The sequence below is a fragment of the Panulirus ornatus genome, chromosome 3, assembly GCF_036320965.1.
Source record: "Panulirus ornatus isolate Po-2019 chromosome 3, ASM3632096v1, whole genome shotgun sequence".
Classification (NCBI taxonomy): domain Eukaryota; kingdom Metazoa; phylum Arthropoda; class Malacostraca; order Decapoda; family Palinuridae; genus Panulirus; species Panulirus ornatus.
In genome coordinates this window covers 34734828-34748525 of record NC_092226.1, presented here as the reverse complement: position 1 = coordinate 34748525, position 13698 = coordinate 34734828, and the positions used below count along the sequence as shown (strand labels likewise).

Below are 13698 nucleotides of genomic sequence, written 5' to 3'. Positions count from 1 at the left end.
TTGTCCTCTAACATCTCATTTCCAGCACATCCATCCTCCTGCGCACAACTCTATCCATAGCCCACGCCTCGCAACCATACAACATTGTTGGAACTACTATTCCTTCAAACATACCCATTTTTGCTTTCCGGGATAATGTTCTCGACTTCCACACATTTTTCAAGGCTCCCAAAATTTTCGCCCCCTCCCCCACCCTATGATCCACTTCCGCTTCCATGGTTCCATCCGCTGACAGATCCACTCCCAGATATCTAAAACACTTCACTTCCTCCAGTTTTTCTCCATTCAAACTCACCTCCCAATTGACTTGACCCTCAACCCTACTGTACCTAATAACCTTGCTCTTATTCACATTTACTCTTAACTTTCTTCTTCCACACACTTTACCAAACTCAGTCACCAGCTTCTGCAGTTTCTCACATGAATCAGCCACCAGCGCTGTATCATCAGCGAACAACAACTGACTCACTTCCCAAGCTCTCTCATCCCCAACAGACTTCATACTTGCCCCTCTTTCCAAGACTCTTGCATTTACCTCCCTAACAACCCCATCCATAAACAAATTAAACAACCATGGAGACATCACACACCCCTGCCGCAAACCTACATTCACTGAGAACCAATCACTTTCCTCTCTTCCTACACGTACACACGCCTTACATCCTCGATAAAAACTTTTCACTGCTTCTAACAACTTGCCTCCCACACCATATATTCTTAATACCTTCCACAGAGCATCTCTATCAACTCTATCATATGCCTTCTCCAGATCCATAAATGCTACATACAAATCCATTTGCTTTTCTAAGTATTTCTCACATACATTCTTCAAAGCAAACATATATATATATATATATATATATATATATATATATATATATATATATATATATATATATATATCAGCAGCTTGAGTCGACTCAATTGTTGGTCGCTGTTCTCCTCGTTCATAAACTCGACAAATATATAAGTCTTGGTCAAGTGTTTTAAGAGTCAATGTGAATAAGACAGTTTTAAATACAATCATTGTAGTTTGAATCAGAAACTAATTGTATTTAACTAGATCTCCATGAACCATAGCGGGGGATCATAGGGTGGAGCAAAATCCTGGACCACAAATTGTAGTCAAACATTATTCAGCAAAATGTATTTGACGGAAATTATCCAAATGTTGCAGCGTGCGAGCCATATAATTGTTGGGAGGAGTGATGTTGCTTGAAAAATTTACATTTTTATGCTTTCGAGTAATAACTGTTTGTGGAATCTTGGCAAGAGGTTTTTGAAATGGTTCCAGAGAATTGTTCGACCCATGTCGACGGACGATGAGAATCCAAATTGCGTATGGATGGATTTCGTGCGATCGCTCCTGAAATCGTAAAACACTTGAATTGATCCATGTTTGTTCTTCCTTCAATAACTCAGGGCATTGAACCTTAACCATAACTTGTACGTAATAACTTGCTTTCGTTATTATACATTTATCTCCTTACTTTCGTTCTTCCTTACCACTCCAAACGCGGAGTCACCAGCTATTAGTTTACTCAATGAATACACAGCTGTATATCAGCATAATAAATGACTATATCTAAGTTTTCTTGTATCCCATATGACTTCGTACTTGTCCCCGCTTTGCGAGGACGCATGGAAAATACAAATCCCACCAACCCCATACCATTAATACAATATACAACCAATATACATCCACACACCCTGTCCCAAGCAACCTTACAATCACTGAAGAGTAACCCAAACACTTTCCTCCTCTATTCCTGCCACCTTCACCATGCATGTTCATCCCGATAAAAAACTTTTCACTGCATTCTCATCAACTTGCCTCCCCCTTTCCTGTAATCACCTCCACACAAATCCTCTTCAATCTCTATCATATGCCTTCTCCAGATCCATAAATGCTACATACAAATCCATTTGCTTTTCTAAGTATTTCTCACATACATTCTTCAAAGCAAACACCTGATCCACACATCCTCTACCACTTCTGAAACCGCACTGCTCTTCCCCAATCTGATGCTCTGTACATGCCTTCACCCTCTCAATCAATACCCTCCCATATAATTTACCAGGAATACTCAACAAACTTATACCTCTGTAATTTGAGCACTCACTCTTATCCCCTTTGCCTTTGTACAATGGCACTATGCACGCATTCCGCCAATCCTCAGGCACCTCACCATGAGTCATACATACATTAAATAACCTTACCAACCAGTCAACAATACAGTCACCCCCTTTTTTAATAAATTCCACTGCAATACCATCCAAACCTGCTGCCTTGCCGGCTTTCATCTTCCGCAAAGCTTTTACTACCTCTTCTCTGTTTACCAAATCATTTTCCCTAACCCTCTCACTTTGCACACCACCTCGACCAAAACACCCTATATCCGCCACTCTGTCATCAGACACATTCAACAAACCTTCAAAATACTCATTCCATCTCCTTCTCACATCACCACTACTTGTTATCACCTCCCCATTTACGCCCTTCACTGAAGTTCCCATTTGCTCCCTTGTCTTACGCACCCTATTTACCTCCTTCCAGAACATCTTTTTATTCTCCCTAAAATTTACTGATAGTCTCTCACCCCAACTCTCATTTGCCCTTTTTTTCACCTCTTGCACCTTTCTCTTGACCTCCTGTCTCTTTCTTTTATACTTCTCCCACTCAATTGCATTTTTTCCCTGCAAAAATCGTCCAAATGCCTCTCTCTTCTCTTTCACTAATACTCTTACTTCTTCATCCCACCACTCACTACCCTTTCTAAACAGCCCACCTCCCACTCTTCTCATATATATATATATATATATATATATATATATATATATATATGTGTGTGTGTGTGTGTATATAAGTTTGTTGAGTACTCCTGGTAAATTATATGGGAGGGTATTGATTGAGAGGGTGAAGGCATGTACAGAGCATCAGATTGGGGAAGAGCAGTGTGGTTTCAGAAGTGGTAGCGGATGTGTGGATCAGGTGTTTGCTTTGAAGAATGTATGTGAGAAATACTTAAAAAAGCAAATGGATTTGTATGTAGCATTTATGGATCTGGAGAAGGCATATGATAGAGTTGATAGAGATGCTCTGTGGAAGGTATTAAGAATATATGGTGTGGGAGGCAAGTTGTTAGAAGCAGTGAAAAGTTTTTAACGAGGGTGTAAGGCATGTGTACGTGTAGGAAAAGAGGAAAGTGATTGGTTCTCAGTGAATGTAGGTTTGCGGCAGGGGTGTGTGATGTCTCCATGGTTTGATTTGTTTATGGATGGGGTTGTTAGGGAGGTGAATGCAAGAGTTTTGGAAAGAGGGGCAAGTATGAAGTCTGTTGTGGATGAGAGAGCTTGGGAAGTGAGTCAATTGTTGGTCGCTGATGATACATCGCTGGTGGCTGATTCATGTGAGAAACTGTAGAAGCTGGTGACTAAGTTTGGTAAAGTGTGTGAAAGAAGAAAGTTAAGAGTAAATGTGAATAAGAGCAAGGTTATTAGGTACAGTGGGGTTGAGGGTCAAGTCAATTGGGAGGTAAGTTTGAATGGAGAAAAACTGGAGGAAGTAAAGTGTTTTAGATATCTGGGAGTGGATCTGGCAGCGGATGGAACCATGGAAGCGGAAGTGAATCATAGGGTGGGGGAGGGGGCAAAAATCCTGGGAGCCTTGAAGAATGTGTGGAAGTCGAGAACATTATCTCGGAAAGCAAAAATGGGTATGTTTGAAGGAATAGTGGTTCCAACAATGTTGTATGGTTGCGAGGCGTGGGCTATGGATAGAGTTGTGCGGAGGAGGGTGGATGTGCTGGAAATGAGATGTTTGAGGACAATATGTGGTGTGAGGTGGTTTGATCGAGTAAGTAACGTAAGGGTAAGAGAGGTGTGTGGAAATAAAAAGAGCGTGGTTGAGAGAGCAGAAGAGGGTGTTTTGAAATGGTTTGGGCACATGGAGAGAATGAGTGAGGAAAGATTGACCAAGAGGATATATGTGTCGGAGGTGGAGGGAACGAGGAGAAGTGGGAGACCAAATTGGAGGTGGAAGGATGGAGTGAAAAAGATTTTGTGTGATCGGCTCCTGAACATGCGGGGGGGGGGGGGGGTGAAAGGAGGGCAAGGAATAGAGTGAATTGGATCGATGTGGTATACCGGGGTTGACTTGCTGTCAGTGGATTGAATCAGGGCATGTGAAGCGTCTGGGGTAAACCATGGAAAGCTGTGTAGGTATGTATATTTGCGTGTGTGGACGTGTTTATGTATATACATGTGTATGGGGGTGGGTTGGGCCATTTCTTTCGTCTGTTTCCTTGCGCTACCTCGCAAACGCGGGAGACAGCGACAAAGCAAAAAAAAAAAAAATATATATATATATATATATATATATATATATATATATATATATATATATATATATATATATATATATATATATTTTTTTTTTTTTTTTTTTTGTTATTTTTATTATACTCTGTCGCTGTCTCCCGCGTTTGCGAGGTAGCGCAGGGAAACAGACGAAAGAAATGCCCCCCCCCCCATACACATGTATATACATACGTCCACACACGCAAATATACATACCTACACAGCTTTCCATGGTTTACCCCAGACGCTTCACATGCCTTGATTCAATCCACTGACAGCACGTCAACCCCGGTATACCACATCGTTCCAATTCACTCTATTCCTTGCCCTCCTTTCACCCTCCTGCATGTTCAGGCCCCGATCACACAAAATCTTTTTCACTCCATCTCTCCACCTCCAATTTGGTCTCCCTCTTCTCCTCGTTCCCTCCACCTCCGACACATATATCCTCTTGGTCAATCTTTCCTCACTCATTCTCTCCATGTGCCCAAACCACTTCAAAACACCCTCTTCTGCTCTCTCAACCACGCTCTTTTTATTTCCACACATCTCTCTTACCCTTACGTTACTCACTCGATCAAACCACCTCACACCACACATTGTCCTCAAACATCTCATTTCCAGCACATCCATCCTCCTGCGCACAACTCTATCCATAGCCCACGCCTCGCAACCATACAACATTGTTGGAACCACTATTCCTTCAAATATACCCATTTTTGCTTTCCGAGATAATGTTCTCGACTTCCACACATTCTTCAAGGCCCCCAGAATTTTCGCCCCCCTCCCCCACCCTATGATCCACTTCCGCTTCCATGGTTCCATCCGCTGCCAGATCCACTCCCAGATATCTAAAACACTTCACTTCCTCCAGTTTTTCTCCATTCAAACTCACCTCCCAATTGACTTGACCCTCAACCCTACTGTACCTAATAACCTTGCTCTTATTCACATTTACTCTTAACTTTCTTCTTTCACACACTTCACCAAACTCAGTCACCAGCTTCTGCAGTTTCTCACATGAATCAGCCACCAGCGCTGTATCATCAGCGAACAACAACTGACTCACTTCCCAAGCTCTCTCATCCCCAATAGACTTCATACTTGCCCCTCTTTCCAAAACTCTTGCATTTACCTCCCTAACAACCCCATCCATAAACAAATTAAACAACCATGGAGACATCACACACCCCTGCCGCAAACCTACATTCACTGAGAACCAATCACTTTCCTCTCTTCCTACACGTACACATGCCTTACATCCTCGATAAAAACTTTTCACTGCTTCTAACAACTTTCCTCCCACACCATATATTCTTAATACCTTCCACAGAGCATCTCTATCAACTCTATCATATGCCTTCTCCAGATCCATAAATGCTACATACAAATCCATTTGCTTTTCTAAGTATTTCTCACATACATTCTTCAAAGCAAACACCTGATCCACACATCCTCTACCACTTCTGAAACCACACTGCTCTTCCCCAATCTGATGCTCTGTACATGCCTTCACCCTCTCAATCAATACCCTCCCATATGATTTACCAGGAATACTCAACAAACTTATACCTCTGTAATTTGAGCACTCACTCTTATCCCCTTTGCCTTTGTACAATGGCACTATGCACGCATTCCGCCAATCCTCAGGCACCTCACCACGAGTCATACATACATTAAATAACCTTACCAACCAGTCAACAACACAGTCACCCCCTTTTTTAATAAATTCCACTGCAATACCATCCAAACCTGCTGCCTTTGCCGGCTTTCATCTTCCGCAAAGCTTTCACTACCTCTTCTCTGTTTACCAAATCATTTTCCCTAACCCTCTCACTTTGCACACCACCTCGACCAAAACACCCTATATCTGCCACTCTATCATCAAACACATTCAACAAACCTTCAAAATACTCACTCCATCTTCTCACATCACCACTACTTGTTATCACCTCCCCATTTGCGCCCTTCACTGAAGTTCCCATTTGCTCCCTTGTCTTACGCACTTTATTTACCTCCTTCCAGAACATCTTTTTATTCTCCCTAAAATTTAATGATACTCTCTCACCCCAACTCTCATTTGCCCTTTTTTTCACCTCTTGCACCTTTCTCTTGACCTCCTGTCTCTTTCTTTTATACATATATATATATATATATATATATATATATATATATATATATATATATATATATATATATATATATATATATATATATATATATATCAAAGTATGTGGTGTGAGGTGGTTTAATCGCCGTTTCTCGCGCTAGCGAGGTAGCATTAAGAACAGAGGACTGTGCCTTAGAGGGAACTTCCTCGCTTGGTCCCCTTCTCTGCTCCTTCGTTTGGAAAATAAAAAAACGGGAGGGAGGGATTCCCAGCCCTCCGCTCCCTACCTTTAGTCACCTTCAACACGCAGGGAATACGTGGGAACTATTCTTTCTCCTCTATCCCTAGGGATGATATATATATATATATATATATATATATATATATATATATATATATATATATATATATATATATATATATATATATAATATATATATATATACACATGGGAGAAAGAATACTTCCCACGCATTCCTCACGTGTCGTAGAAGGCGACTAAAGGGGACGGGAGCGGGGGGCTGGAAACCCTCCCCTCCTTGTATTTTAACATTCTAAAAGGGGAAACAGAAGGAGTCATACGGGGAGTGCTCATCCTCCTCGAAGGCTCAGACTGGGGGGTCTAAATGTGTGTGGATGTAACCAAGATGAGAAAAAAGGAGAGATAGGTAGTATGTTTGACGAAAGGAACATGGATGTTTTGGCTCTGAGAGAAACGAAGCTCAAGGGTAAAGGGGAAGAGTGGTTTGGGAATGTCTTGGAAGTAAAGTCAGGGGCTAGTGAGAGGACAAGAGCAAGGGAAGGAGTAGCACTACTGAAACAGGAGTGTTGGGAGTATGTGATAGAGGGTAAGAAAGGAAACTCTAGATTGATATGGGTAAAACTGAAAGTGGATGGAGAGAGATGGGTGATTATTGGTGCATATGCACCTGGGTATGAGAAGAAAGATCATGAGAGGCAAGTGTTTTAGGAGCAGCTAAGTGAGTGTGTTAGCAGTTTTGATGCACGAGACCGGGTTATAGTGATGGGTGATTTGAATGCATAAGTGAGTAATGTGGCAGTTGAGGGAATAATTGGTGTACATGGGGTGTTCAGTGTTGTAAATGGAAATGGTGAAGAACTTGTAGATTTATGTGCTGAAAAAGGACTGGTGATTGGGAATACCTGGTTTGAAAAGAGAGATATACATAAGTATACGTATGTAAGTAGGAGAGATGGCCAGAGAGCGTTATTGGATTACGTGTCAATTGATAGGCACGCGAAAGAGAGACTTTTGGATGTTAATGTGCTGAGAGGTGCAACTGGAGGGATGTCTGATCATTATCTTGTGGAGGCGAAGGTGAAGATTTGTAGAGGTTTTCAGAAAAGAAGAGAGAATGTTGGGGTGAAGAGTGGTGAGAGTAAGTGAGCTTGGGAAGGAGACTTGAGTAAGGAAGTACCAGGAGGGACTGAGTACAGAATGGAAAAAGGTGAGAACAAAGGAGGTAAGGGGAGTGGGGGAGGAATGGGATGTATTTAGGGAAGCAGAGATGGCTTGCGCAAAGGATGCTTGTGGCATGAGAAGCGTGGGAGGTGGGTTGATTAGAAAGGGTAGTGAGTGGTGGGATGAAGAAGTAAAATTATTAGTGAGAGAAGAGAGAGGCATTTGGACGATTTTTGCAGGGAAATAATGCAAATGAGTGGGAGATGTATAAATATAAGAGGCAGGTCAATAGAAAGGTGCACGAGGTGAAAAAGAGAGCAAATGAGAGTTGGGGTGAGAGAGTATCATTAAATTCTAGGGAGAATAAAAGTGTTTTGGAAGGAGGTAAATAAAGTGCGTAAGACAAGTGAACAAATGGGAACCTAGGGTGAAGGGGGCTAATGGGGAGTTGATAACAAGTAGTGGTGATGTGAGAAGATGGAGTGATTATTTTGAAGTTCCGTTGAATGTGTTTGATGATAGAGTGGCAGATATAGGGTGTTTTGGTCGAGGTGGTGTGCAAAGTGAGAGGGTTAGGGAGAATGATTTGGTAAACAGAGAAGAGGTAGTAAAAGCTTTGCGGAAGATGAAAACCGGCAAAGCAGCGGGTTTGGATGGTATTGCAGTGGAATTTATTGAAAAAGGGGGTGACTGTATTGTTGACTAGTTGGTAAGGTTAGTTAATGTATGTATGACTCATGGTGAGGTGCCTGAGGATTGGCGAAATGCTTGCATAGTGCCATTGTGTAAAGGCAAAGGGGATAAAAGTGAGTGCTCAAATTACAGAGGTATAAGTTTGTTGAGTATTCCTGGGAAATTATATGGGAGGGTATTGATTGAGAGGGTGATGGCATGTATAGAGCATCAGACTGGGGAAGAACAGTGTGGTTTCAGAAGTGGTACAGAATGTGTGGATCAGGTGTTTATGTTTAAGAATGTATGTGAGAAATACGTTGAAAAGCAAATGGATTTGTATGTAGCATTTATGGATCTGGAGAAGGCATATGATAGAGTTGATAGAGATGCTCTGTGGAAGGTGTTAAGAATATATGGTGTGGGAGGCAAGTTGTTAGAAGCAGTGAAAAGTTTTTATTTAGGATGTAAGGCATGTGTACGTGTAGGAAGAGAGGAAAGTGATTGGTTCTCAGTGAATGTAGGTTTGCGGCAGGGGTGTGTGACGTCTCCATGGTTGTTTAATTTGTTTATGGATGGGGTTGTTAGGGAGGTGAATGGAAGAGTTTTGGAAAGGGGCAAGTATACAGTCTGTCGTGGATGAAAGAGGTTGGGAAGTGAGTCAGTTGTTGTTCGCTGATGATACAGCGCTGGTGGCTGATTCATGTGAGAAACTGCAGAAGCTGTTGACTGAGTTTGGTAAAGTGTGTGAAAGAAGAAAGCTGAGAGTAAATGTGAATAAGAGCAAGGTTATTAGGTACAGTAGGGTTGAGGGACAAGTCAGCTGGGAGGTAAGTTTGAATGGAGAACAACTGGAGGAAGTGATGTGTTTCAGATATCTGGGAGTGGATTAGGCAGCGGATGGAATCCATCGAAGCGGAAGTGAATCATACGGTGGGGTAGGGGGCGAAAGTTCTGGGAGCGTTGAAGAATGTGTGGAGGTCGAGAACATTATCTTGGAAAGCAAAAATGGGTATGTTTGAAGGAATAGTGGTTACAACAATGTTATATGGTTGCAAGGCGTGGGCTATGGATAGAGTTGTGCGGAGGAGGGTGGATGTGCTGGAAATGAGATGTTTGAGGACAATATGTGGTATGAGGTGGTTTGATCGAGTAAGTAATAATATGGTAAGAGAGATGTGTGGTAATAAAAAGAGTGTGGTTGAGAGAGCAGAAGAGGGTGTTTTGAAATGGTTTGGTCACATGGAGAGAATGAGTGAGGAAAGATTGACCAAGAGGATATATGTGTCAGAGGTGGAGGGAAAGAGAAGTGGGAGACCAAATTGGAGGGAAAGAGGAGAAGTGGCTGACCAAATTGGAGGTGGAAAGATGGACTTAAAAAGATTTTGAGTAATCGGTCCCTGGACATGCAGGAGGGTGAAAGGCGTGCAAGGAATAGAGTGAATTGGAACGATGTGGTATACTGGGGTCGTCGTGCTGTCAATGGATTGAAGCAGGGCATGTGAAGCGTATGGGGTAAACCATGGAAAGTTCTTTGGGGCCTGGATGTGGAAAGAGAGCTGTGGTTTCGGTGCATTATTACATGACAGCTAGAGACTGAGTGTGAACGAATGTGGCCTTTGTTATCTTTTCCTGGCGCTACCTCGCACGCATGCGGGGGAAGGGGGTTGTCATTTCATGTGTAGTGGGGTGGCGACGGGAATGAGTGAAGGCAGCAAGTATTAATCATGCACATGTGTATGTATGTATATGTCTGTGTATCTATATATATGTATATGTTGAAATGTATAGGTATGTACAGTATATGTGCGTGTGTGGACGTGTATGTATATTCATGTGTATGTGGGCGGGCTGGGCCATTCTTTCGTCTGTTTTCCCACTTGTAGAAAGCGACTAAGGGTGGTGGGAGAGGGGAGCTGGAAACCCTCCGCTTCTTGTATTTTCATTTCTAAAAGAGGGAACAGATGGAGTTAAGGAGGGAGTGCTCATACTCCTCGAACGCTCAGACTGAGGCGTCTGAAAGTGTGTGGATGTAACCAAGCTGAGAAGAAAGGAGAGATAGGTGGTATGTTTGAAGAGAGAAACCTGAATGTTCTGGCTTTGAGTGAAACTAAGTTCAAGTTTAAAGGGGAAGAATGTTTTAGAAAAGTCTTGGGAATAAAGTCAGGGGTTGGTGAGAGGACAAGAGCAAAGGAAGGAGTAGCACTACTCCTAAATCAAAGGTTGTGAGAGTGTGTGATAGTGTGATAGTAAATTCTAGATTGATGTGGGTATAACTGAAAGTAGATAGCGAGAGATGGGTGATTATTTGTGTTTATGCACCTGGTCATGAGAAGAAAGATCTCGACAGGCAAGTGTTTTGGGAGCAGCTGAGTGAGTGTGTCAGTAGTTTGATGCACGAGATCGGGTATTAGTGATGGGTGATTTGAATGTGAAGGTGAGTAATATGGCAGTTGAGGTGTACTCGAGTATTCATGATTGAGTGTAGAATGACAAAAGGTGAGTGAAATTAACGTGGGGGAGGAATGGGATGTATTTAGGGAAGAAGTGATGGCATGTGCCAAAAAAAAAAAAAAAAAAGGATGTGGCATAAGAAAGGTGGGAGGTGGGCAAATTAGAAAGGGTAGTGAGTGGTGGGATGAAAAAATAAAGTTGTTAGTGAAAGAGAAAAGAGAGGCGTTTGGACGATACTTACAAGGAAAGAGTGCAAATGAGTGGGAGATGTATAAGAGAAAGCGCCAGTGTGTGTGTGTTCCGGGGAGAAGAAAGCTTTACGCTTGTGTTGCACCATCTAAACCTTATATATGTTTTGAGTCTGTGTACAGTGCACTTAAACACGCATACTCCAACCTGAGCTACACTTACCCATGTATGAGCCATCTCTGAAAGTTGGAGGAACACCTAGTTTGTCTGTGGGCACACTACCACAGACAACATATGAACCCAAGTCGCCCTGGCGACGCTGACCACTACACCACGGTAGGCCATGCATGTGGATCTTTGTTATGTTTGCTAGTAGACTAAGTCGACTTTCCAGTACGATTTAATGATTGCATTTAATTATATTATTCTAACTTCCTGTAGCTATGGTACGGATAAGGAAAACATTCAGAATATGAGATAGAATCATAATTGTGGCCCAAGATGAGGCTGTGAGCTTGCAGAAGAAGAGGATCTTCGTTTTCTGTGTTGACGCCTATATGTAGGGCCTTTGACACAAAAGAAGAAAATATCCTCTGCTGTTTTTCACACTGCATTCCTGATCAGATTTACAACTATTCATTCACTCCTATGTCGTCCATGCTTCCGTCCATGTCACAGTGATGCTTTTGCTTGTAGGCCAACTGAAGACTTGCTTGACATGGGGTGAGCGAATCCTGCTAAGCTCCTGATGTGAACGAGACGTGCTTAACATGCTTACCAGTATTATTGTTTTGTGATGCTGCTCTTGGCCTTACATTCATTTGAATATGAATATGTTCGTAAACATAATAAATCTTAAACCAACCTCACCGCGTAGCGAATTTATGACGTGCACGCAGTAAGAAAAAAATCCAAATTTTTTGAGAAATAACATGACTATTGATTTTGAGAAATGCCCATTATAGTCTTGCTTGACATAGGTTGTTTGCTTTAACAATATTGTACTCTATCTATTACTAGAGACATATCCAGCCATGTACCATAATAAATGTTATATCAATTTCACATTTTGATATGATGGTGATTTTTTTTTTTTCACATTCGGGCTTGCCAACAACACGAGTCATATTGATCATTTTTGTTCTTACATTTTGCACATGAATTCTTCGGTATGTGGTTTCTATGTATGTACTCATTGAGTAATAAAACTATACTTATATTTCCATTACAATCAGCTTTTTGAAAAACGCTCTGTGGTGCGTAGTTCTGGTGCGGCCAGATACGCCGGTCTCAGTTGCCATGCTAATTTGCATGTGTTTATGGTTGTGTGGAGCACAGTCAAAATCCACCAGGAAGATTATATGATCATATCAGCACACTAAATACCATTTACCAATAAGTTTCATAAATGTAACCTTGTAATTATAGCAGGAATTAAATCATTATCTGCCAACACGACGCAATGAAACTACCGATGAGATAGTTAAACTGCTTGTTTTGAAATGTTGGCAGATGGGCCAACCCAGCTCACAAGACATGGGTCAGTTCTGCCCAGGCCAAGTTTGGGACAGGATACGCTCTGATTGTGTTTAATAAATTTGTGTGTGGTTAAAGATAACGTTTGTGAAAATATATTGAAAAGATAACATCGACTCATATTGCATTCTCGGATCGGTGTGGTGCAAAGATAATTGTTGAAAATTGTGTAGTTATATCAGGGAAAAATTACAGTGCAAGTTATCTAAACAAAAACATCGACTTTGATTCATCAAGAATACTGTGATATGTTTCCAATGAGACGATGATATATTTCTGGCAAGAAAATCAAGTGATAAGGTTGTTTGCGAACTGATCTGACCAGTTTGCGCAAATTTAAGTTCAAGATTGAGCTTGTGATTATTGAATAATGTGAATATAATCAGTTGAGCATAGCGATATATCGGGAATGGTAATCAGTACAAGGAAAACCGGTCACATATTGTGATGTAATGATAAATGGATTCAGTAAAACTTCGTACAACTTCAAAAAATAGTTTTACAAAACTTGAATTTAATGTGAGTGTTTGGAAAGTTTGCAAACATAAATTCCTGAGTCTTAAGACCGATGCCTTCCACGCCCAACGGAAAAGGTAACATTATTATCTTCCCATTTATCAAATATTTCGATTATTGTTTGACTATGATGTTCCAGCTAATTACAGTTGATGTACTGAGTGTTGTGAAGCCATCTTGTTTCAGATTTACCAGTTGTTTCATGTTTACATCCACTTTTTGGCCGTTGTGTGCGTGTGACTCCTTTTTTTTTTTTCTATTATATGAAAAATGAAGTTAAACCTCTGTCGTAGGTGAAGCTAGGTAAGGTGTTCGTAGGTTCTGTGTAATTTCGCAGGGTAAAGCTGCGTGTACTTAAATTAATCCTACATTTTCACAGAACTACATAACCCTGTCCTCTATCGACTTGTTCATCATCTTGGAAAGAAATCAGAAAACG

The 13698-nt window shown here is 41.4% G+C and overlaps 1 long non-coding RNA gene across 1 annotated transcript in view; it reads left to right on the top strand.

The window, feature by feature from the left end:
• Positions 1-12769: 12769 nt before the first annotated feature.
• Positions 12770-13698, top strand: part of LOC139762012 (uncharacterized) — a 48781-nt gene continuing 47852 nt past the window's right edge. Inside the window, exon 1 of the long non-coding RNA XR_011715660.1 lies at positions 12770-13336. This is a non-coding gene — a long non-coding RNA (uncharacterized lncRNA). The remainder of the gene's footprint in view (positions 13337-13698) is intronic.